Raw genomic sequence first — 24,340 nt, 5'->3', positions numbered from 1 at the left:
CCTACTGGTCCTCCTGGCAGCCTCCTTCCTTCAGCCTCACATCTTCCACCCGAACTCTACCTCCAACTCTCCTGGAACTGAGCAGGCTTCAACACTTTTAAGGGTTCCCAGCCCCTTGCCAACCTCTTATTGTGGATTGGCTAGGACCCCTCAAGAGTGCAGCCAGCAACTCCTTGGATACACCCTCTGTCCCTAAGGCCTTCCTCCAAAAGCCCTAGAACAGAGGGAAATTCCAGAGGGGCTAGCCTGCAGAGTCTGCCCTGACCACAATTTGACCCCTCTCTGGCTATTACACCTGGGTTGCTGCTCAGCCCCTGTCTAACCATTGGAGTCTAGCTCCCCCTAGATAAACTAGGAGGGTGCTACAGCTGCTTCAAATGCATTCATTCTTTCCCAAAGCATGCAGTCTAAGCAAAGAAAAAGCAATGTTCCCTAAATGTGTCAAAAGCTCTAACATCTAAACCATCACCCCTCTATCTAACTACTCCGTCTCTGTTGATGTATGAATAGAGCAGTAACACAAGACACAAGGAAGAATAACCAAACTTATGGGGGCAGGCTTGGGCAGCATGCACAGTTAAAATGATTGTAAATGCATTAAACCACTTGCCTACTGAGCACTTATACCCCCTTCCTGCCGAGGCCAATTTTCAGCTTTCAGCACTGTCACACTTTGAATGACAATTGCACAGTCATGCAACACTGTACCCATATGATATTTTTATCATTTTTCTTTCTTTTGGTGGTATTTACTTGCCAATGGGTGTTTTATTTTTTGTGCTATAAACAAACAAAGAGCGAAAAATTTGAAAAAAAAAAGTTTTTCATTGTTTCTATTATGAAATTTTGCATACAGGTAATTTTTCTCCATCACTGATGTGCGTTGATGTGGCTGCACTGATAGACAGCACTGATGGGCACTGATAGGCGGCACTGATGAGGCGGTATGGATAGGCAGCACTGATGGGCACCGATAAGAGGCTCTGATAGGTGGCATTGATAGGTGGCACTGATGATGCTGCACTGATAGACTGCACTAATGGGCAGCACTGATGATGCTGCACTGATGGGCAGCACTGCTGGGTACTGATGGGTGGCACTGATGGGCAGCACTGATGGGCGGCACTGCTGGGTGGCACTGCTGGGTGGCACTACAGGGCACAGGTAGGTGGCACAGGTGGGTGGCACTGCAGGGCACAGGTGGGTGGCACTGCTGGGCACAGGTGGGTGGCACTGATCATTGGCTGTTTACCATATCACGTGATCAGCTACCGGTATGTCCGTAGGACACAGCAATCACCAGCGGCGCTGGGTGTGTGCTACTGGGGGCCCCCGGGGGGGGGCATGTTCTGGAATGACGTCCATGGACGTCATCCCAGGATTACACAACCGTGCTGTAGCCGGCTTTCAGCTATAGTCGGTTGGGAACCACTTAAAATAACAAACCTAAAGCTAATGATTTAGCACAGAGCAGCTCCGGTCCTCCTCTCCTGGAGTCCCTGCTAGTGCTCCTGGCTCCTCCCCCCTAACCGAGTGCCCCCATAGCAAGCTGCTTGCTATCGGGGCACTTGTGCAGGCTTGTTCCTGAGCTATGCTCTCTTTGTCAATAGGCACACAGAGAGTGGCTCATCCTCTCCTCTGATCCCTCCTCACTGTATACCAATTGCTCCTGCTGTTGTCTCTGAGCCCATAAGGAGGGAGATAGCAGAGAGAGACGTTGGTTTTGTGAACATCAATGGATCGAGATAGGGCTCAGGTGGGAAATTGGGCTGAGGGGGAGTTGCATGAAGAAGGGTTTTTTTAACCCTAAAGTGGTTGTAAAGACTCAAGGTAACATACATCAGTGGGGGACCTTAGAAGAGGAGGATCAGGGCTTCTCTGTGCAAAACCATTCCACAGAGCAGGTAAGTATGACATGTTTGTTATTAAAAAAAACTGCCTTTAATATTACTTTAATGCAGAGAATGCATTAACCATTTCTCGCCAGAGGTACGCATACTGTATATGCGGCCTCTAAGCTGGTGTGCTTTAACGCCAAGTGGCCGCATATATGTGTCTCTGTGTAAACACTTTACTGTGCTGAAAGCACACGCCTATTACAGTACTCGGTGGGTACCAGAAAGCTCCCAATATATACTTGCAGTTGGGAGCTTTCCGATCATGTGGCCACCAGGGGCGGACTGACCATTTGGAAACTCGGGCACTGCCTGAGGTCAGTAGGGGGCCCCATGAGATGCCCCTGGTACCTTTTTCATAGGCTTTTTTGAGTTTGGGCAAGGACATAGGGGCTCCATGATCCCCTATTGCCCTGGGGCCCCATGAGTTGTCAGTCCGCCCCTGGTGACCACTGTGACTGCCAATCACAGAGGTCACATGATTGGAATGTCCAACTCCTCCTCCTGGCATTTAGAAACTGTTAAAGGGCCAGGAAGTGGTGGTTGGAAGGGGTTAAGGTAAAAAAGAACCTTCTGCCTTTAGGGCCACTTTAAGATTTTGTATTCAGCCTGTGGTCTGGAAAAAAGTAGCAATGCTTTTTAAAATTAAATGTGGTTTGGCAGTATTTTTAGCATTGCCATCCCTTCCATTACATATACATGGCTCACTGTATTTGTCTTCAAGCAGACATAAATAATCTGTACATGCACTCTGAGCATAGAAAGCTTTAGTGTACTGCTGTGTAAAAAAAAGGTGTTTACATGGTGAAAAATACAGTCCATGTCTGCTTCAGTTTGTTCTCAACAGGCCAATGACGTGTAAAGCCAACTACAGAATGGTCTGACAATAGCTTAGGTCTGGAGCAACAGATGCCCTATATTTTCTATATATTGAGAATATAAATGAGCTGAAGGGATTACAGTGCCTTGAAAAAGTATTCATACCCCTTTAAATTTTCCACATTTTGTCATGTTACAACCAAAATTGTAAATGTATTTTATTGGGATTTTATGTAATAGACCAACACAAAGTGGCACATAATTGTGAAGTGGAAGGAAAATGATAAATGGTTTTTCAAATTTTTTTACAAATAAATATGTGAAACGTGTGGCGTGCATTTGTATTCAGCCCCCCTGAATCAATACTTTTTAGAACCACATTTCACTGCAATTACAGCTGCTAGTCTTTTTGGGGATGTCTCTACCAGATTATACATCTAGAGAGTGAAATTTTTGCCCATTCTTCTTTGCAAAATAGCTGAAGCTCTGTTAGATTGGATGGAGAGCGTCTGTGAACAGCAATTTTGCAAGTCTTGCCACAGATTCTCAGTTGGATTTTGGTCTGAACTTTGACTGGGCCATTCTAACACATGAATATGCTTTGATCTAAACCATTCCATTGTAGCTCTGGCTGGATGTTTAGTGTCATTGTCCTGCTGGAAGAGGAACCTCCGCCCAAGGTTCAAGTCCTTTGCAGACTCTAACAGATTTTCTTCTAAGATTGCCCTGTATGTGGCTCCATCTATCTTCCTATACCTTCCCTGTCCCTGCTGAAGAAAAGCATCCCCACAACATTATGCTGCCACCACCATGTTTCACAGTGGGGTAGTGTGTTCAGGGTGATGTGCATTTTGCTTTTAGGCTGAAAAGTTACATTTTGGTCTCATCTGACTAGAGCACCACATGTTTGCTGTGTCCCCCACATGGCTCCTTGCAAATTGCCAACAGGACTTCTTATGGCTTTCTTTCAACAATGGCTTTCTTCTTGCCACTCTTCCTTAAAGGCCAGATTTGTGATGTGTATGGCTAATAGTTGTCCTGCCAAAAGATTCTCCCACCTGAGCTTTGGATCTCTGCAGCTCCTCCAGAGTTACCATGGGCCTCTTGGCTGCTTCTCTGTTTAATGCTCTCCTTGCTTGGCCTGTCAATTTAGGTTGATGGCCATGTCTTGGTAGGTTTGCAGTTGCACCATACTCTTTCTATTTTTGGATGATGGATTGAACAGTGCTCCGTGAGATGTCCAAAGCTTGGGATATATTTTTATAACCTAACCCTGCTTTAAACTTCTCCACAGCTTTATCCCTGACCTGTCTGGTGTGCTCCTTGACCTTCATGATGCTGTTTGTTCACTAGTGTTCTCTAATAAACTTCTGAGGGCTTCACAGAACAGCTGTGATTAAACTACACACAGGTGGACTCTATTTACTAATTAGGTGACTTCTGAAGGCAGTTGGTTCCACTAGATTTTAGTTAGGGGTATCAGAGTAAAGGGGGCTGAATACAAAATGCACACCACACTTTTCAGATATTTATTTGTAAACAAATTTTGAAAAGCATTTATTATTTTCCTTCCACGTCACAATTATGTGCACTTTGTGTTGGTCTATCACATAAAATCCCAATAAAATACATTTATGTGTTTGGCCATAACATGACAAAATGTGGAAAATGTCATGAGGTATGAATACTTTTTAAGGCACTGTAGGTCAGAGCCATCCTCTTGTTTGATCCTCCACCGAAAAATTCCTATTTTATTTCTAATACATTAGAGGAAGCAGTGACCATTACCATACAATGTTATAATCTTCCAAGGAGCAAAAATAGAGGCACTGAATACAAATTAACACATCATTAAACTGAGCATGAATAAAAAATTAAGCAGAGTATAAAAATTCCCCAGTGTTAATTTAATCAGAAGACATTATTATAATAATGATTAGAAAATCAAACACAAATTCTGTATATACTTTAGCACATGTTTGAAATAAAAATCCCACCTTTGGCCTCAATTTCTGTAATTCCCCGCTTTGAAGTTCAAAAATGACTTTGCTTTAATATTGTGTTAATTTGGAATGATCTACAGTCACTACCTGTTATAAAGTACCTTATTGCTTTGTTTTAGAAGCTGTTAAATCATGAACTCCAGGTAACCAGCTAAATACAGAGATGATATATAAAGCTTATTTTTCTTGCTGTCCATCCAGTTCTGAAATGTACAGAGCTCTGCTATACAGAACAACCCTGACTAATAGGGTAGGGAACATGATCTTTATCTGCTGCACTTTAAATTACAGGTTTCTACTCCCACTCACCCTGTTACTGGACAGTGAAAGCAGAAGCAACACATTGATCAACTCATCTCTCTGTCACTCTGCTCTATCCTCCTATTAGCATTCTCCTTGCACATCTGATTGGCTTCTTGTGCTGCATTTTCCTCTGCTGTACAGTAGACTTTGTGAGGCTGATACCAAGTAAAATGCAGGTATTTGACACTACTTATAAAGGACACATGGGGAGTACTCACTTCAGGGTTCCAAAGTTACCATGAAAGGAATCTGAACAATTGATGCTCTGGCTCCAAGTGTCACAACCTGATTGAAGGGAAGGGACACACCTACTTCACACAGCACACAGGAACAGTGCTGAGGCTGTCAATCACAGGCTGTGTGCTGGAGGTCCCTCCCCTGTCACCTTTTTTCTCTTGGTGTTAGGAAAACTTGTCAGGAGTGATTCATGCTGGTAGCAGACAAATGAAGCAGCAGACAAAAATTGCTCTGGTTTGAGTACACACTGTGGCAGGATATGCTTTGTTCACTTTTCATCTCACGTTAATGATGTATTAATGATTACATATCTGCATTCATTTGTGTCTTTTAATTCTGCCAGGGGTTTAGCTTTAAGTATGCACACACTTATAGGCACTTATAAGTAAAATATAATAGGCTCTGGTCAAAAGTATTTCAATGTTTTTTTTTTAATGTTTACCAGCTTATTAACAGATATTATATATAGCTTGCTGACTTCCATCATCCAATCATGTGCAAGCAAAAGTGCTTTTTTTTTTTCAATTTTCCTTTCACGTGATTGGGTATTCCTTGCAAAGTTAATCTTTATCTCATTTACTAAGCTCTGGAGCAATTGTATTTGCAGAGTGCAACTGCGCCTTGCATGCACAGTCTATTTGCCTTTAGTAAATCAACCCCATAGTCAGCACTTTTGATGACTGCATCCTAAAGCTAATAAATACATATAATCACCTAAGTGGGATGTGAATGCCTTCATTAATAACAGCTAACCTGTATGAGATTGCTCTGGATGGGGTTTATAATTTTATTGTAAAAGAAAAACACCGGAATGAATTAATATTTTTTAAATAAAAAAAATTTAATAAACATTTTTTAATTTAATATATGATTTTTTTTTTAAATTTTATTCTTGCTGTTCTTATTTTTCTCCTGTAGGTGTCTCTTGTGTTGATATACACAATGGGAAGTATGGTGGTTATTACATCCTTTTGCCCATGTAAAACTGTAAAACATGGCTTTCATAGCTTTTTAGGTAAATTTCTTGTCTATGGTGGTGGTTTGCATAATTGATGTTTAGGCGGTTATGGCGTTAATTTAATGAGCGGCTCCATGCGGCCTCCGTGCCCCTGATGACATCATTTATGACAAACCGTGTTGGGAAGAGCCAGAAGCCGTGATGAGCAATTTTACATGCTATGTCAATGTAAGTGGTTTTAACCATTTTAATCTAGCTGGATTTACACTATTAGGAGTTTCTTCTTGTTTTCACATACCTTTATACTATGATGTTTGCTGGAGACGAAGAGATAATTTTATTAACAACCTGGGGAATCCTGTGCAGAGTTCTATTAAGGTTTCTACAATTGCAGTCTGACATCTGTCATGAGAGTCACATTTTGTTTGGTAAGCCTCTATGTATGTCGGTGGAGTACACATGATGTTGCACAGTTATGGAATAACAAGCATCTCCTATAGCTGCAGATGCTCGTATTAAACCTGCAGCTCTGGAAGATCACAGCTGCAGGGGTACCTGGGGCAGGGGCGGACTGACAACTCATGGGGCCCCCGGGCAATAGGGGATCATGGGGCCCCTGTGTCCTTGCCAAAACTCAAAAAAGCCTAGGAAAAAGGTACCAGGGGCATCTCATGGGGCACCCTACTGACCCTGGGCCCTCAGGCAGTGCCGAGTTTCCAAATAGTCAGTCCACCCCTAATCTGGGGGCAGAGGAATATTGATTTCAACCTAACACAACAGATACCAGCACACAGGACACCTTTTTTCATTGCAAGTACTGGTCTTGATGCTGTTTAAAAAAAAAAAATCACTAAATTTCAGCATTAAGAGCTGTAAGTCTTTCAAGCAGTATATGTGTAAAGTTAGGGTAGACCTAAATTGTACTCTAAATTTAGGCCTGATTGATATAGTAACCAATATAACATAACAAAGATTCCTAACATAAACTCTATTCAGTCACAAGCACCTGCAATGGCTGGACTGTAGCTACCATCAAAAGACAGGACTATAATCAAGCAGAGCCATGGCTATAATAAAATGTTTGAAAAAATAACAATACTCTTAGATCATGTCAAACATAATATAAACTGGGTGACGATCAATTATAAACTTGCATGTATTTTTCACAATACTCAAAAAAAGTTTGAGAAAACCGTGGACCTGTTACTCTATTATATTTCACTGGACAAAAAGAGGTTTGAGAGGAACAATTGTATTCTTATCCCTTCTTTTTTACCGTATACTGTATACTCCAGCAAGCTTTTGAGATACTCAAAATTATTGTTATGTAGGTTCTTATGTGATATCGCTTATAAGTACCTTGAAAACGGTTATGGCTGTATAAAAAGTGGTAAGTTTGGAGACTGATGAAGTGAGCTGAGGAGTAGAGAGATAGATTTGGGTGTCATCAGCATAGAAATGGTATTGGAAGCCATGGGAGGCTATTTGCTGAGCTAAGGAGGCAGTGTAGATTGAGAATAGGAGTGGTCCAGGAACAGAGCCTTGGGGGACCCTGAGGGAGAAAGAAGGAGAAGAGGAAGTAGAGTTGTAAGTGACAATGAAGGTGTGGTGGGATAAGTAGGATGAGGACCAGCAAATATTTGAGCAGTTTTCTTGAGCTTTTCAGGTGCTTTTTTTAACGCATCAAAAATGCACATGCAGAAACACATCCAGACTGTGGTTCTATGATGTGAACCAGCAGTTTTGCAGTAGTATGTTGTAAATATCATACAGATGTGTTATGTCACAGGCAGATTAAGGACATCCCCCTGGCGTGGTATTTAACCACTTCCCGTCTGGCCTATTGTACAATGAGGGCTGAGCGCGAACACTGTTATCCTCCCTGGACATCATAGGTATTTAGTCCATCAAGATTGATCAATTTTCAAATAGATGTACCATGGTTTGTGGACTCTATAACTTTCATACACACTAAATAATATACACTGACTTGGGTTATTTTTTTTTACCAAAGAAATGTAGTATACATTTTGGCCTACATTTATGAAAAAAGATTATTTATTTGCAACATTTTTTATTATTTATATAGAAAAAAAAAACCCAGTGGTGATTAAATATCACAAAAAGCTCTATCTTTCTCAAAAAATGATACAATTTTCATTTAGGTACAGTGTTGTGTGACTGAGTAATTGGCAAAGTGTGACAGATTGGTGTTAGTGAGAAGAATAATGCCCTATTGTGGATGCCAGTAGAAGGAATAGTGCCCCATAAATGGTGTTAGTGGAAGGAGTTATGCTCCATTATTGGTGTCAGTGGGAGGAATAATACTTCACTGTTGGTATCAGAGGGAGGAATAGTGTCCCAAGGCCTGGATAACATTAAGCAAAGGGCCACATCCGGCCAGCGGACCGCAGTTTGAAGACCACTGGCCTAGAAAATGGCCATTAGTGTTTTTTGACATTCAGCTCCCATTGACTTCAATGAGGTTCAGATTCAGCACCCAAATTTTAGTCATGTTCTGTGAACCTTCCTTGAACTGAATCCATGTATGTTCAGCTCATCTCTAATGTTGAAGAAATCCTGATTCGGAAAACTGCTCTATAGGCACCAGATCAAGCAGAAAATTATACACTTTGATTGTAGAGTAAAAAACATCTACAGCAGACCAAGTATGTTGATTAAGATTAGAAATAGTACAAATATGAAAAAATGTAGTAAAAATCTAATTAGAATTTTTCTTAGACAATAAAGAAAGATACATTTTTTTTTAACTGCATTTACTGTTTATATGTCTGGCAGAACAATACTGTTAAGTCAATTCTATCTTTTGAATACAGGTCCATATTAACCTATTGTCGAGATTCAGACAATCTGCATATTATCAGCAATTCCACAGCCAGAAAAAAAGCAATACACATTTATATTTAGAGATTTAAAAGTCCCATCACTGATATTATTTAGAATTGAGGTTGTCTGCAATGCACATAATCACAGGTCAATGTCGACTGCCCATGTTAAGCTTTACTATAAATTACTTTTTCTCATATCCCACTTTGTGTCACAAACACATCTCAGCTCCTTCATTATCTTTCAAGCACATTCAATATGTAACTTAGTTTTATGATCTCGATATGGTTTCACACAACGGTTTGTATGCTTATCATACCTCAGTGTGCATACATATATTGTAAATGTTGTAGCTAGGATCTGCTGACAGTTTGACAATGGTAATGCTTTTTAATATAAAGATAAACACAAACACTCCCATAAAACCCATGACCACTGGTGATTATATCTTTCTTCTGGCTTTGGCCACGTGATATGCCACATTATATCTTGACAGATCTGTTAAGGTACCGAAAGACTTTAGGAAATAGCAATAGCCATTGGCTTGTCTGAAGGTGCAAACCAACAGCAACAGACCTTAAAGGAGAATTCCAGTCAAATACTAACTTTACTGTACCTAAATCTGCCCCACCGCCATTCTTAACCCATTCTAACTACCATGTAAAGGAACGATTTCTATACTTACCTATTCTGAGGGTACATGGGTCCGGTCAGAAGGTATGACTTGCAAGTCATAATGAGCTGAGCTGTTTTGGGAATGTTTTCGGTGGTTCTTTAACATTTCCTTATACACTGCTCCACAATGCCTATAGAGGTCAGTGACTCCTTATTTTAAAGTGTTTTTATTGCTTGGTAATGTAAATACATTAATGTGTTTAGTCCGGGCACCGTTTCACTTTAAAGCGATTGCCTCTGAATGGAAAATGTTGTGTCCATATAATGCACTAGGATCGCAGCTCTAAAGTCTCCTATCTCACAATGATGAGGCTGTAGTATTGTAACTGTAGCGTTCACTCCCTAGAGGGCCCACTGATTTGGTCCCAAGGCTTTTTCCCTAGCAGATGCACTAGCAGCTAGCCACACAGTCTCAGTTACTCTTCTGGCTCAATAATCAGTCTAGGGTAGTATTTTTGATGCTGTACTGAAAAGCTGGAACTTGAATGGGTGAAGGGTAACTGTAGCAACGTTAAGCAGTAACTGGAGGACTCCTATCCTCCCCTTAACGATTCTGAGCACATTCCTGGCAGCAGCAAATAATGGGCTGACCTACATAGGGACACCTTGAACAATGTTCACTTTTAGCCACAAGCTGACTCTGATGCAAGAGGGATAGCAGTGGCACACAGTCACTGAGATCTCAAACAATTCCTATATTGACTAATATCCTTGGGTAAATGGATGGCTCCTTTTAATTTCTTCCAGGCACCTCTACTGTGAATCCTCCAGACAAGATCCCCAAAATAAGTCCCTCAGTCAGCTCCAGCAGAATTCAGCAGAATAGGCCCCCCAGGTAGTCAGATGGGACCTTGATGAGTAGTAGAAAAGCACAGCTAGACTGCCCAAAAGGGCAGTAGCCCTTCAGGCTGGGATTTCCTCCTTCTGGACAAGAACCCCTTTTGCTCAAGGTTTGAAGACTATTTATGCCCACTTCAAGCCACCATCTGGGCATCCTCCCCCAGGGATTGACTCGGACTACATAAATATTCATACTGTAGACTTGACTCTCCCAGCCCAATACTTTCCAGAACCATACAAAAAACAGATGGAAGCAGCCAAACCCACAGACTGTGAAATTTAGAGCAGACCAGAGTAAACTCAAGCAGCTTCAGTGACTGCAGGATAGCTAAGAACTAAATTTACCTAACCTAGCACTTAGCTAGGAGGGGACTGTATAACTTTCTAGCAAGCCACAAGGTTAAAGGCTGCAGCAGTGACTGATCTGTGTTAGACATTTGCAAACATAGTACAGAACTGCAGAAGCACCAGGATTTTCATGATCTGAGACAGTGAAGCTGATTTACTAAAGAGTTGAAAAGTTGCAATAGTTTAACATAAATTTGCTTTTGATGCGATTGGATAGTTTAGTTGAACGTTCACACAATTTTTTGTGAGAACATTCCCAGTCTTCCGAGTATTTCAGCTTTGAACCCCGTTCGCATCTTCAAATTTTTGGGATTCTGCCTGCAATCTCAAATCTCACTGCAGCAGTGGCAAAACGCTAAACATGTGTTTCGGCGCCATTCATTTTCAATGGTACCTAAAAACTGTGCAGTTCTGCCATGTCTGTTATGCGTTAAATCATGCCGCAATCACGGCCATCCACAGTGTGTGACGCGTCTAGCACAAAAGGAGCGCCTGCTCCTTTTTTGGGTGACAAACTTCGTAAGATGCGGCACAATGTATCACGCAACTATTGCGGCAGAACCACACCGTGTTCACAGTAGGTGCCACTGAAAATGAATGGCATCTAAACACACGTTTTGCATTTTTCCACTACTGCAGTGCCATTTGAGATTGCAGGCAGAAATGGAGCGATTCTACTTGAGATCCCAATACGCCAGATGTGAATGGGACCTTAGATTCCTAGCCCAGGAATTGGCTTCTATGAGTGTAATATACTGTGCTTGGGTTCACTAACAAGAACTCCAGTTCTCACAAATTAAAGCTGATCTCTGAGCATTACAAAAAAATATATACCTTTTACCCCCTACCCACTTGCTTCTATCGTATAACACTTTATAACCTAAACAAAAGCCGTCACATGAAAGACCAGATCTGATTCTTCATTTTTGGGTAGGTGGGAATTGCCTGTTGGCAGCCAAAGTTGTCCATCATCTATGTCCTCTCAAGGTCCTTAAAGTCTTAAAGGACCCAAGCTATGACCCCTGTACAAATCATTAGTAAGACCTCATGTGGAATATGCAGTTCAACTGTGGACACCAATTCACAAAAAGAACATTGGGGAACTGGAGAAAGTACAGAGAAGGGCAACCAAACTGATAAGTGGCATGGAGGAGTTCAGCTATGAGGAAAGATTAGAGGAACTGAATTTATTCTCTCTTGAGAAGGGGAGTTTAAGGGGGGATATGATCAACATGTATAAATACATCAGTGGTTCATATAGTGAACTCGGTGTAGAATTATTCACCCTGAGGTCATCACAGAGGACAAGGGGGCACTTTTTACGTCTGGAGGAAAAAAGATTTAATCTCCAAATACGGAAAGGTTTCTTCACAGTAAGAACTGTGAAAATGTGGAATAGACTGGTTCTGGCCAGCTCAGTGGATTGCTTTAAAAAAGGCCTGGATTCTTTCCTAGATACACATAATATAACTTTTTACTAAAATTTATGGGTAGAGTTAATCCAGGGAATATACGATTGCCTCTCGGGGATCAGGAAGAAATTTTTTTCCCCTGCAGCAAATTGGATCATCTACTAAAAACTCTACTTAAACAGCATTGGGTGCATCTTGCTTGTACATATTGGATTTACATGATATGATGATAGAACCCTGAGGTCCATACATGAGGCTTTCACCAGCTATTAATCAGTTCTCATAATAGCTCACTTGCTTTCTTCAAGCTCGTAATTTTAGTGTAATATGTAATGAAATCATGATTAGGAAATGATAACTGACCCTGCTGAAAAGCAAATTGTTTTTCTGACTATTGGCACATTATTTTATTTTAATAAATATGTTTGACCTTCACACTAGTACCCAGTGCCTAATGAACAAAAATGCTGAAAGATCAGCAAAAAAACTCTTTATTAGTAATCAGTTACTATCTGCACCCAACCAGAACTGCTTTTAGTTGAAGATAAAATGATCCTCTACTGCAGAATAACGTGGTGGTTAAAGGGCAACTCCAATTTCATGAAAAAAACAAACAAATAAAAAAAAAAATAATATGGTGTATGCAATTGCTACACAAATCATATTGTAATTGAATGTTATTAAAATCACCTTTCCTTTTCAATTTTTAGCACTGTAATTTTCTGTAAAATACAATGCAATATGGCAACCTAGAGGCATTCTGTACACAGATGGTGTGCAGATGCCCCCCTTGAAATATAATTTTCTGCTTGTTGGATTGTCTAATTAATTTTCCCAGAAGTCTGCACTAAGATGCAAGATTTTGAGCATCCCCTGCAACAAAAAAATCATTTTGGGTGAGATACTCCCAAAAGAAAATCAAATCTAAGGGATGCAGAAACTGACACTTTCCTCATTAGAGCCCTGCAGGTGCAGCAGCTGATTGATAATTTTAAAATCACTCCCAGGCACATTCACTCTGCACATGACAAACAAACAGCTATTTCTTCAATATAATAAATGGTAGGAATCTGCAGCAAAATTTGTTAAAATTCCTGCTTTTTGTGGTTTACTATGCACAGTATGCTGTTTACACACCTCAGACCAACATCTCATTTTGATGCTTATTAAATCCTTAAAATGACTATAGTTTGTGTTTGCATCTCTCCTGTTTGATTTACTAATTAAAAAAATAATTATTTCCTACACTTAAGTGGTAAAATCAGCAAAATCATTTGGGTTTCGACAGCTGGCCATATTTTCCTTTTCAGTGGAGTTTTAAAGTGTCCATAAAGCATGCTAACAATCAAAACTGGTATATGAATAAATCATTAAACAATTATATTAATCTGTCTTGTAGGGTGTTTTGCTATTTTAAGCCACATTCTGTCTAATGAGTAATAGCTCATTGTGTTGTGTCTTCTAACAAATGTTTAACGGGGGTTTTCCTGCTCTTTTTTTGTGATATGTAGTTCAGTAAGTCAAGAAATATGTGGCTGCTTTGCAGAAGTGCTATCAGAAAACAAGTATGTACATCCCCTTCACACCAGTCTTTTCAGGGTGTGCATGTTATTGCCACTAAAAGGAATCTAATGATATTTTTGTTCTATTAAATTGAGATAAAAAATATAATATAGCTTAATAATATCTTTTTTTTCAAAGAAAAAAATATGCATTTATTCTTTTTGTCCAAAGGAGCCTGGAAAGCATTGCACCAGCAATCAAGTAGATCTCTGGTGCCATGCAGGTCTCCTGCAGACCTGTCAGAATATCTGCTTGCTGTACGAGAACTACAGTCAAGTAGATACACTGACAGGAAGCTTCAATGAAATACCACAGTGCTCCACAGCGCCGTGATAGTTAATTGAAAACTATAAGATCATGGCCGCTAAGGCTGTCGGGCAGAACACTGAATGATTGACGCAGCCATGTGGGTGGGGCCCCGCACGGCCATGCTGTTTTCAAATCTGACAGATAGGTGTCCATTTATGAACCAGCGGTAATAGATCGCTGCTCAGTTCTCCGCCATTCTCGGAGAACACAGTTCTCCTGTGAATGCAGTTTATGAAGCAGTTCTCCGAACGAAGGGAGAACGGTCTCCAAACGCTGGAGAACGGTCTACAAACTCTGGAAAACGGCTGATTTTACTATAATCTTGCGAGATTACAGTAAAAGATCAGTTTACTAAACAGGGGTAAATTATCTCTGCTTAGTTTGCGGTCCCTCTGATTCTCCAGCTCTGGGCTGGAGAATCTGGAGGGAGAACACAGATCTCCAGCGAAGGGCTGACATGATCTCCTGAGTGTCATAAACTGTGAATGACCAGAGAATAGCTGAGATCTGTTGAATCGCAGCTGTTCTCTGTGTCATAAACGGACACCATAGTACGGGGAAACTTCTCCCTGTACTATCTGTCAGAGGGAGGGGAGGTTGGGGTGGCAGGTACAGCTGCGGCTATGGGAATATTTTACATGTTCCACTCTAAAAACTGGTGGAACATGTAACATGTTCCCAAAGGTGAACTTATGCTTTAAAGTAGTATTAAACTCCAAAACACAAAATATTTTTTTGCAGCTTACCAGTTCTTGGTGACTGCATTAGTTTTATTGTTTTATGCTTTGTTCACTTGTAAGATGACCACTAAGCCTGTTATATTAAAACTTCTTTTAATAAACCAATCAATCCAGCAAGAGTGGCAGTTAGAGGGTTGAATTGAACCATTTAACACTCAAAGGTGTGCTTACAATAGTCAGTTTTTGTTTATTTATGTAAAACTTCAAAAAAAATAGCTGTAACTGCTTAAAAAAGTGTTAGCTGGAGATCAGCTTTAATCTAACACTACCCTCTCCTCAAATTGACAATGCTGATGTCTTCCATCCAGAAGTATCACCAGGTAAAATAAAGAAAAAAAGAATAAAAAAGAAAACAAATCCAGCTGCCACATAAAAAGCCTATCTCCAGCTTTATGTCACTTTAAAATAGTTGGTTTGGTCAAAGCTGATCTAAATGAACTATTATCTTCGCTAACAGATTCATCTGCTGTGATAGCAGTATAAACTGTATGTAGCATGAGCTATATACAGTATACAGCACTGTGTTTTGGTAGTCCATTGACACACACAGTGCATCTTGGCCCCGCCCCACTCACTCTTCTCTGGATGTGATTGACAGCAGTAGGAGCCATTGGTTCCCACTGCTGCTTCTGAGCCAGTGAGGAGAGAGAGAGCAGCGCTGCTGCTCTTGTGCACAGCGCTCGATTGACAAAGGGCTCAGATTAGCATGGGGGCTTGATGGCAGCTTCATATTGAAGGTTTTTAAGTGTTAAAACAGGTGATGAGGATACAACATATTGCCTCCTCACCACCTGTCAGAGGGGCAGCAATAATTGCTGCATGTGAAAACAAGCCCACAAAAGTGATATTGTTTATAAAAAGCAGGTGGAGATCTGTCATTTAGTGGTGGTCTGTTTGTAAACAAAATGGCTGGGGATCGTGGATGATACCATCGAACAAAATATAATCATGACCATATTTGTGCAATGACATCTCTTAGCATGGTGACAGGAGTATTGAATAGACAGCATCATTATTATCTGGGTTGTTGTGGTGGTGGGACAGTATCATTGGACATCACTCATGGCGATTGACATTGATCTCCTGTACATCACTGGATGTTGTGATGGGCATTGGATTTACATCTTAGGTCATTGTTTATTTTTATATCTTCCTATGTGGCTGCAACTTTGAACACTAAAAAGAGTTAGGAAAATACGAGGTTAAGAACATAATCTAGGGGAGATTACCTTGACAAAAAAAAATAAATCATGATGCAGCCTATGGTGCTGTTTAAGGGCTCCTCTCCACTAGAAGCATCATCATGCATTTTGCTGCATTTTACAGCACGAGTAAAGTGTATAGATATGTGAAAAGCCACTGTTTTCTATACTTTTCTATGTTTTTTTCCAATATTGAGGATGTAAAGTCCTGCATGCTACATTTTGCAAGTAAAGTCAATTCTGTCATTGGAAAATGTAAAACACAACATATGACAACGCACAAGTAATCTGTGCATTCTGGTGGAAATGAGCCCTAAAATAAAACGGAGCCAACAATAGGGAAATAATACTGTGGACATTAGTTTGTATTAAAAATTCTACAGTATATTATTTTTAAAATTAGTAAATTATGTTTTGATATACTTTTGGTTCAGAGTTTAAAAATCAGTGCATGCATGAATGATCAGGCAATGAACTAAATGAGAAAAAGGACATGGCATTCACATAATGAACTCATCTGAACTGGGATTTCCTGGTGTAATTGTTTTGTTTATGTGTGAAATTTTCCATGTATGCATTCCTGCTGGTTTGATATCACTGTTTCCAAGGTTCAAGTGCAATAAATTGCAAGTTCCTTATTTGTAGATGATCATAATGATCATGAAACACAGCTTAGTATATTTAAAGCTGAAATATAATTAAATATGTTTTAATCTAGCTAAGTACCGGTATTTATAATTGTTTTTTTACAATTGTTTTCCCAGTTCATCCAGGCTCAGACTTCAAAGCAAAGTTGCTTTCCTTCTAGCAAATTCCTCGAAATTATGAGGATCTCAGATCTCTCTTGCACTATACCAGGGGTCTTCAAACATTCTAAACAAAGTGCCTGTTTACTGTCCTCACAATTTTAGGGGGGCTGGATTGTGGCCATTGGAGTAGAAAAGGTCCCAACATCAGTGGGAAAAACAATGCCCCAGCATTGGTGTCAGTGGGAGGAATTGTGCCCCATCATGAGGAGAAATTGTGCCCCTTCACTGGTGTCATTGGAGGGAATTATGCCCCACTGTTTGTACTAGTGGATAAAATAGTGCCCCAAGGGCCAGATAAAGGCAAGCAAAAGGCTGCATCCGGCCCTCGGGCCGCAGTTTGGAGAACACTGCACTATACTAAAGTGTTTCCCTGCGAGATTTGGGGTATTCGTCATCAGGGGCGGATTGACCACTCATGGGGCCCCCGGGCAATAGGGGATCATGGGGCCCCTGTGTCCTTGCCCAAACTCAAAAAGTCTATGAAAAAGGTACCAGGGGCATCTCATGGGGCCCCCTATCGACCCCAGGCCCTCGGGCAGTGCCCGAGTTTCCAAATGGTCAGTCCTCCCCGTTCGTCATTCTACAGGATTGTCAGCAAAACGAAAGTAATGTCATGACCACCATTGGAGAAGATGTAAATTTTTGTCCATGTAATATATGGTGATTTATACAGTGGGAGGAGGCTCTGAGATGATAAGTGCAGCTTGCAGATTACTTAACCCTTTTGTTGCCAGAGACATTTTTGCATACATGTTTAAAAAATCATTTTAGGACTGAATATTACACAAAACCCCCAAACATTTTATATTTTCTGAAAGCAGACATCCTAGAGAATACATTAGTGGTAGTTCCAATGTTTTATGTCACATGATATTAGCGCAAAGGTCTAAAAATGCAAAATTTCAGTAAAAACACACTAAAGTGAATTTTAGGGCAAAAAAGCAATAAATTATCAAACTTTTTGGTAAAATATAAAAGAAGAGGTTGCACAGAGTAAATAGATGCCCAACATAACAAACCTGAAATTTGTGTGTCCCCGTGAAATGGTGACAAACTTCAATACCCTATATTTTCTATAAGCGACGCACCAAATGAGCCTACAGGTCATTAGTTTAGTGTTAGGAGGTCTTGTGCTGTAATTATTGCTCTCACTCCAGCGTGTGCGGTGATATGTAACGTGTATCGCAATTGATGTTTTCACACGTAGGCGCCTCTGACGCATGCATTTACATTTGTAAGTGTGTATATGTGGGGGTGGGCAGGCCTGAAAATGTTTTTTTTTGGGAGGGAAGTTATGTGCTTGGGTGTAACTTTATTTTTTTGCAATAAAAAAAATATTTTTTGCGTAACTTTTTTTTTCATCACAAAGTCCCCTATGTGATGATTTCTAGGTGACAGGTTCTCTTTATTGAGACATGCAGGGTCTAAAAGACCTTGCATGTCTCCTCTGGGCACCACTGAATGAATGGCAATGCAGATGCAATACATTCATCCCTGGCTATTCTAGCTGAGTGACAGGGTGACCCGGAAGTGACGTCATACACAGCTTGTCCACTCTCCTCTCTCCCCTCCACCCACCGACACCTGCCATGTCAGCCTTTAGCCCACAGATGGGCAAGTGGAGCCTGGAATACAGCGTGGGGGGGCCCTGTTACCGAGGTGTGTGGAAGCAAATGGGGGCAGCCCAGCACCCCAACTGCCTCTACCTGACAGACAAGAGTCTGCCTCTCAGTTTTATACACACTTCTAGTGGCTGCAGCCACTGCATTGAGTGTAAAACTCCCCGATGCCAGGTCTGTACGATGTAGGGACCTGGCAGAGAAAGGGTTAAAGCAGAACTAAACCCTCCTATCCTTTCAGCCAAGGAAGCTGCCATCTTAGCCTCTCTTTGATCTGCGACTGCCATGGGTCTGCACATATGATCATTTATGACACCAGCCATCTGATTGTTTCACAGTTTGGATGAGAGCTCAAGTAAATCTGCCAATTAGCATTCCTGGCATGCCTGTTTTTTTTAACTGTTAAATTGATTGGTTTAGTTCCACATTAACTTTAACCTCCTTAGCGGTATTCCCGAGTGTAGCTCGGGGTAACATTTGAGTACCAAGAGCGATAACCCCGAGCTACACTTGGGCTTACCATGCGGCGTTGCTCAGGGAGTCCCTGCAGCACTTACCTTGTCCTTCGCTCCCACGATGTGTCCCCTGCAGCGTCCCCCGCCATCTCCTCCGGCCGATGTCGGCATCCGGCTTCCATGTTCTGGTCCCTGGGACGTCGGGACGTTCGGGCGCCGGAACCGGCGGCAAATTTGAAATTTTTAAAAAATGTCATTTTTAAAAAAATGATTATTACATAGTAAAACATTGCTGTTTCAATGCATTGTACATATATTTTGTCCCTACTGCTTTGTCCTGTCCCCTGCCTGCATTTTGACTGTTCTTTCTGCCTGGAAACTTAGAAAAGTCCATGGCGTCCAAAAAGCGTCCCTTTACATCAAAAGCGGTTTTAGACCAGCTAGAGAACAGCGATAGTAAATTAGAACCACTTGCAGAATTGAGTGATAATGATTCGTGGGGAAATTCTTCATCAGACACTGAAAACGATTTTGCGACTTTGCTCAGCGAAGTGCGAATTTGCTTCTGTAATTTCAAATTTCAGTGTTTTTGGTTTGATTATATTATTGAATTAAATTTATTATTATTATATTATTATTTTTTATGAATATTTATTAAATTATAATTTATGATTTCGGGTTTCAAATTTTATCATATCCGGAATGTTTAATAGACTCTTGTTCGGACAGATTTCAGTGAGTTATTCCTAAAAATTACAGCCTACAATAAAAAACTACATATTTCCTTGCAAAAAAATGGTACCGCTTTCAGCACAAAAAATCAGAAATAATCATACCACCGAGGAGGTTAATAAAGAAAATGGTGTTGCTTTTTTGTGGCCGGAGTGCACATCACAATTCTATTCTAACAAAGTTACACACATTTCAGCAGATAAAACAGGCTTTATACATTTCAGTTGTGTAAGAAACGTCTTGACTGAAATGTAGCTTTAAATAGAACTACAGTCAGAACAAAAATGCCAGTGAACATGGGCAGCATTTTGCCATGTGCACTTTTGGGACAGTGCTTATTTGCAGATGATGTTTGGTGTGCTGCAGTGGCACATTGGTGTGGTGGGTTGGAGTGCTAAAGGTATGTGGCACTGGAGGATGCCTCCTTCACATCACATCCAAAGTGCTCATCTATTTATGTAATCATAATTTAAAGTAAATTAAATCATTACAAATACAACATATCAAAAAGGAAAAACTGGAGGAGAAAAAGCGACAAAGGGAATACACAAAAATTAAAATGGGAAAAAGTTGAAAGAAAAGCAGAGACATTACAAGCTAGAATAACATGTTATTTATTCAACCATTTCCACCAGTTTTCTGGATAAAAACAGAAGGTAGACTAGAACCTATGGCATCAAGGACATTATAGGGGAGATTTACAAAAAACGGTGCACACAGAATCTGGTGTAGCTCTGCATAGCAACCAATCAGCTTTTAACTTCAGCATGTTCAATTAAGCTTTGGCAATAAAACCTGGAAGCTGATTGGTTAGTATGCACAGCCGCACCAGATTTTGTGCGCATCAATTTTAGTATATCTCCCCTATGTGTTTTGCACAGGTCGAGGAATAGTATAATAGCAGGGTGCTATGTGCAAAAAAATGACAAAGTTTTCATTCTTGTGTTACTGGTCAGCCGCCATTGGATCTACCATGCTGAAAATAATAGTGTTTATGGCAATTGTTATAGCTTAGTGATTTCCACCTAAACTCTATAAAAGGATGCCACATTAATAAATAAAATTCCTATTTTTTAGAAAACTATTTGTAAACCAAAGGATGGTTTCCTAAAACAGGGTAGATACTGAGCATTCTCCATAGCTATTACACAAGTAAACATTGTCGTAACTCAATTTGAACAGCTATCCAAACAGTTCAAATTGTATTTTTTAACTGGATGTAGTTTTTAACTGGAAGTAAGTTTTTAAAACCTTTTCAATACCCACAGAAGAGATGCTGCCACAGAAAATATAAGGTCTGAATATTAGTCTGTTATGGTATCAAACATTTTCTGCTATCATTCCTGAAAACATTATTTCCCATTTTGTCAAATGCACATAACTAATTTAACCTTCCCCCTTAGGATGCCTTTGATTAGGATGGCCAGCTATGTGATAAATATGAAGTAGGCATGATTACTGAAGCTACATAGAATACACAATACTGGTATATAAGGCACCCACAGATTCTCTGGAAGGCAGAATTTTCATTAAATCAGGAAGTTTTTTTTTTTTTCATACCGTATGTCTTGCTGTATAAAGGGTTAAAGACCTTGAGCAACCCAAAGCTTCACAGCTGCATTGGGAGTAGGAAATATTCTTATCTCACTCAGGAAACATACTTAGCAATTGCCATACTCTGTTTGTGTCCCTAAGTACCAGGTCAGTTTTCATCTCTAAAGATAGTGATCTCTAAGTAATATGGAATGCTGGGGACTGCTCAGTTTTCCATCTACATACAATTTATGATCTAGGGGGCATCATACTGTGCATTGCGGCAATGCAGTGGGTTTACTGTAAGGTACTGGGGATTGTGTTAAGCAACCCATACATTTTAAATGGACTGCAAAGCTCCACAATACACTAAAACAGGACATACAGTGTATTTCATGGTTTACATCTGTGCACTGTAGTGTGTTACAACACAAGGGTGTTACAGTACTTTAAAGTGCTGTTATAAATAAGTAGCACTTTGATAAATGGCACTGAGCCTAATGTAATAATGTGTTTTGTGGTAATGTATGCTTTTTTACCATGTGTTACTGCATATGATATTGCATTTATGTAAACCTTACCTACTCAAAAAATCATTAAACAGCTCCAGGTGCAGTAGAGCATTCTTATAGTAGTCGTATGTAATTCAGTCCTTTCTTTTTAATTGCTACAACTGGTACTGAATCCGGCCAAGCAGAGATTTCCATCAGAAGAACTCAACACACACAGACACACACACTCACACACACTCACACACACATACATACACACATACATACACACACACACGCACACATCTTCCACCTTATTTTAAACTCTTTGAATGAACAGATATTACTAGTCTTCTTTCCTAAAGAGAAAATGAAAGTATTTCCTTGCAAGAACACCTATCGGGCAAGTTTGAGACTAAAGTCCCAAGAATACAGTATGCATGCAATGGCTGGCAGCATCTCCATCACTCCATTCACCATGGAGATATAATAAGAACCCCTGGGAAAAGTCCAGACATATCCCAATCAGAGCTTACATTGGGCCTATAAATCTCCCTACCTTAGCTTGGCACCACTGGGCCAATAACCAAGCATCAGCACTGGCACACAATAGAAAGGGTGTGAGTCACATCAAAAACCCAGAACAACCTGGTATTTTTCTTTTTTCAAGAGCATCAGTGGCAAAGCAAAGGAAATTACATTATATACAGGGAAGGGGGGCTGGCCATTAAAGTTACCTATTGCTTTGTCCTATATGGGCAAAGCACAGGTTCACTTTAAAGTGAGCCTGTATTCAGTCTATTAACACTAAAGCGTTTTATTTTCATTTTCTGAACAAGTAGTAAAATCACCTTTACTCAATTCAATTCAACATTTGCAACTGTAACTATAGGCATTGGTTCAAAGTTCACAACAGAGCCACTGGAACTTTTCCTTTTTTTCCTATTACTTTCTATATCTACAACATCTTGGCAGCCTACCAGCCTTCTAATGTAAACACAACAGATGTTTCTAAGTTGCTATAACTGACTGAAACCAGGTTTTACGGCCTTTGTTGGGATTGTTAAAGGATAAGTTCGCCTTTTGACAAAAATATTAAATGCACATTTTTTTGCAGGTAAAAAAGTGTGCATTTATTATTTTTTGTTGCAGGAGCCTGTATAGCATTGCACCAGCAGATCGCTGGTGCCATGCAGGTTTCCTGCAGACCTGTTAGCATACCTGCTTGCCCACACATTTCGTATGAGCAAGTCAATACACTCTGACAGGAAGAATCAATGAACTACCACAGCACTCACAGAGCTGTGGTAATTCATTAAGAACTAGAAGCCAAGAGCCGCTAAGGCTGTTGGAACTTGTAGTTTTCTCACTCATAGAGGTTAGTGACGCGGCCAGGCGGTGGAGCCAGGCTTTTTTCTTTAAATTTTGATAGCTAGTGGGGAGAAGATCCCCCGCTAGCTGTCAAAGTGGGGCAATGGGGACTGGTCCTTTCATAACATGTTACATGTTACACCATGAACATGGGTGAAACATGTAACGAAAGGTGAACTTAATACGTAAATTATTTAATGTTCATAGCCTAGCCACAGGCACGTTAAACTGACACTGAAAGGATATTTTCTTTAAAAACTACAATGTCAATTGAGTATTTTCTGGGGAAAATATAGGAAGACAAAATAGATAAAAAATAAACCAAATAAATAATGTTCACCCATACCTTCATCTTGTGTTACTTTTGCACAATTAGAGCATAGTTGAGAATTGTTCCTCAGGATCCTGTGAAAGGATTTCTTTTTGGTCTTCTTTGTTCTGCACATGTCAGCAGAATTGTAGTTTCTTCCACATTCTGCTAATCTTTTTATACCAATCTGTAAATAAAGAAGCAAGAATGTTAAAGAGTATATTTCTAGTGACAATAAAGGAGTTTCTGATGTATAATCAAATATTTCAGCACTCCTACATCACACCCCTCAACTCTTTTGATTGGATGGAGGATGGTTCTGCACCACCCTCTAGAGAACTATGCACAAATGCAGATAGTCATTCATGAGAGGCAGTGACTGTCCAAATTGCACAGGAACCAAATCTCTTGAAAACCTGTTAAAAAAACCTCTACTTTTAATCCCGTTTATTTTAATGTTGCTTTTTGTCTATTTTGTAATATCTTTTTCTGTAAAAGAAATTCTTGCCTCTTTGAAGGATGCTAACACATTTTAAACTTACCTTTCTGTCTGGCATGGCAGTTAATGTCACAGATATTTAAGACCATATTTATTACAGCAGATGCTGTCAATGGTGCATGTTTCTGTTGAAACACATGGGGGTTGATTTACTAAAACTGGAGAGTGCAAAATCTGGTGTAGCTCTGCATAGAAACCAATCAGCTTCCAGTTTTGCAAAGCATAATTGAACAAGCTGAAGTTAGAAGCTGATTGGCTACCATACACAGCTGCACCAGATTTTGCACTCTGCAGTTTTGGTGAATTAAACCCATGATGGCATCGGGCCAATACACAGACCTGGAGGTAGGAGTGTAAGTCACCATGTCGC

At 40.2% G+C, this 24,340-nt stretch overlaps 1 protein-coding gene across 1 annotated transcript in view; it reads right to left on the bottom strand.

Moving 5' to 3' along the window:
• The window catches only part of HTR1F (5-hydroxytryptamine receptor 1F), a 33,592-nt gene extending 9,959 nt beyond the window's left edge, over positions 1 to 23,633 (bottom strand). Inside the window, exon 1 of the mRNA XM_089682922.1 lies at positions 23,508 to 23,633. The gene's annotated coding sequence lies outside the window, so the exon portion shown is untranslated. The remainder of the gene's footprint in view (positions 1 to 23,507) is intronic.
• Between the last annotated feature and the right edge of the window lie 707 nt (positions 23,634 to 24,340).

The sequence above is a fragment of the Staurois parvus genome, unplaced genomic scaffold (genome assembly GCF_062004578.1).
Source record: "Staurois parvus isolate SC_StPar_1 unplaced genomic scaffold, SC_StPar_1.0 ptg000299l, whole genome shotgun sequence".
In the NCBI taxonomy this organism is placed as follows: Eukaryota; Metazoa; Chordata; class Amphibia; order Anura; family Ranidae; genus Staurois; species Staurois parvus.
Note: the sequence above shows the minus strand (reverse complement) of the source record. Positions and strands in the feature narration are given on the sequence as shown.